This window comes from Camponotus vicinus, unplaced genomic scaffold, assembly GCF_025532165.1.
Source record: "Camponotus vicinus isolate PSW18456_S1 unplaced genomic scaffold, iyCamVici1.0 SCAF_1, whole genome shotgun sequence".
Classification (NCBI taxonomy): Eukaryota; Metazoa; Arthropoda; class Insecta; order Hymenoptera; family Formicidae; genus Camponotus; species Camponotus vicinus.
Window position 1 is genome coordinate 931,419 of NW_028141945.1, and position 2,282 is coordinate 933,700.

The 2,282-nt window shown below is 34.2% G+C and overlaps 1 long non-coding RNA gene across 2 annotated transcripts; it reads left to right on the forward strand.

Annotated features, from left to right (window-relative positions):
* Window positions 1–141: 141 nt before the first annotated feature.
* LOC145969963 (uncharacterized) lies at window positions 142–1,730 on the forward strand. 2 transcript variants are annotated; one of them, XR_014438272.1, is made up of 5 exons: window positions 142–299; window positions 586–639; window positions 895–954; window positions 1,123–1,272; window positions 1,474–1,563. It is a non-coding gene; the product is annotated as an uncharacterized LOC145969963 (long non-coding RNA). The 2 variants fall into 2 exon arrangements; XR_014438271.1 differs by lacking the exon at window positions 1,123–1,272 and having other exon boundaries at window positions 145–299; window positions 1,474–1,730.
* Window positions 1,731–2,282: the final 552 nt, after the last annotated feature.

Below are 2,282 nucleotides of genomic sequence, written 5' to 3' on the forward strand. Positions count from 1 at the left end.
TATTAAATAATAGGATTTAAAAAATATATATGACGTGCGTTTGTAATTTAATTAATTTTACAAAATACATGTGTATTTATTCGAAATATCCTGCCAATAAAGATGCTGAAAAAGATGCCGATAGAAATAGATGAATGACCATGGTAACGCATAATATTTATTTATAATTTACGTTAAATTTTTTCGCAATCAACACTACGCATTTTGTCAAAATTTCAAAATTTCTTCAAGATAAAAGAATTGATCGATTAAACGCTTCTCATAACATCATAAAACATCATCATGTGTGATCATTGCGCGTAAGTGATTCCATATCTTTATACATATGAAACGATTTTAACCTCTTGCATCGTTCTTTGACGCATAAAGAATTTATGACAATACAATACACACATACATACATAAAAGTAAGATAAATTTTTTATTTTTGTATTTTTGTATTGTGACATTATGTTGTAAATTATCTTATAAATAATGTCATACAATTATTAATTGACTTAATTAACTAACTAATTATTTAACTTTTTGTTTTTTGATACAGTATTACATGTAATGTACAAAATGCTAACGTAATCTCTTTTATAGCAAAGTTACTAGTCAAAAGGGATACGCTGGTCAAGTGACTTGTCGATGCGAGCAGTAAGTTCACACATTTATGAATTTATAAACACGTTCATATAAAACTATTTCCTATAATTTTAACAATTTAATACTGTTGTACACTATGTTTGTTTAAACCATTAATGCATTCTTTTGAATGTTTATACCTTGTTCAATATGTGCTCTGATAAAATAATTTCTAAAAACCTAAGAGAGAGAACTATTATTAGTTTATTTAAATATATGCTATATGCATACATGTATGTATGTACATATTATGCATTATGCTTGCAGGGGCGAGAAGAAGAGTGATGCGGTTAGGGAGAAAGATTACGGCGGATGTTGCAGCAAAAAGTAAAACGATTATAATAAGAACTTTAAAGTAAGAAAAAAGTCACACGTTTTTAAACACCTATATGGTCGCCTGATTACGCGATAACGATTTCATGGGCGTTGCGACGCGCAAGTCCCTCTCGGGGACCTTGATAATTCAGTGATTGTGACTCGACTGAAAATGTGCAGAGATAAAAAGACATACGGAGGATGTTGCGGTGCCAAATGTTGCGCCGGGACGAAGGAAGAACGTGGCGGATGTTGTAGCGATGCCAGCACGGATCCTAAGAGCTGCTGCCCAACAGGAAAGTAACGACGATCCTACTCGAGTCCTACAAGGTTAAAAAGGCGGCCATATGGGCTATCTCAAACTAATTCGTGAATTTGTTCGTTGAATTTATGGCTATGACTTTCGCTCGAATATTAAGTCAGACATGTGATAATCTGATCCTTATATTATTTTAATTTTAATATTTTAATATTTTAATATTTTATTAAATTATCTAATATATTGTCATTATGTTTTTTTTCTATTACTAGAGCGAGAGAGGCAGCCGGTGGTTGTTGCATGTCCGGTTGCTGCAAACAATACAAAGATGAAAAGCGTGAGGCAGAGTCAGCAGGCATTGATTGCACCAAACAAATGAAGGATACCGTAGGAAAATGTTGTGCCGAAAACCGTAAATAGCTTTGAAAAATATTTACACATTATAATTCAAAAATACACATAACATCATTTCCGTTTTATGTATATTTCATAAATCGATGATATTCGGATAATAAAAGTAAAATTTGTATGTACCATGTGTGATTTGTGATTTCAAAATCGAGCGTTACAAGTTTTATAAAGCGTGCCAATAATTCTGTCTTGTTTATCCTATGCAAAGTATTGCGCGATGTTGCTCCGATAAATTACGTTTCAATTAATAAAATGCTCATCACGTAAGGACGTAACATGAGGTAAGATTGCCACTTTGGTTTCAAGTATCGGTAACGCATGGATATAAAAACCTCAGACGATAATCCAAATATAATAAGATTATAAATATATATAATCAGGAAATAATTAAAAACTGAGTAGGTTGGCGTGTATTATGACGTCATCTATAAAGAAAATTCACGTCATATCCGTGTATATCCGCGACGGTGACGCAAAGAAGCAGGGTGCCTCGAGCAAAAGTTGATAAGGGTAAAAATGGATGGGTATGTGTGTGTGTATGTGTGTGTATTTGTGCGCGCGTATGTGTGTGTACGTGTGTGCGCGGGGATGATGCGGCTCGATGCGGCGCGCAAGCGCGACGGGTGCGGAGCTTTTCGAGCCACGCGATAGTAGCAGTCGGCCGTCTAAA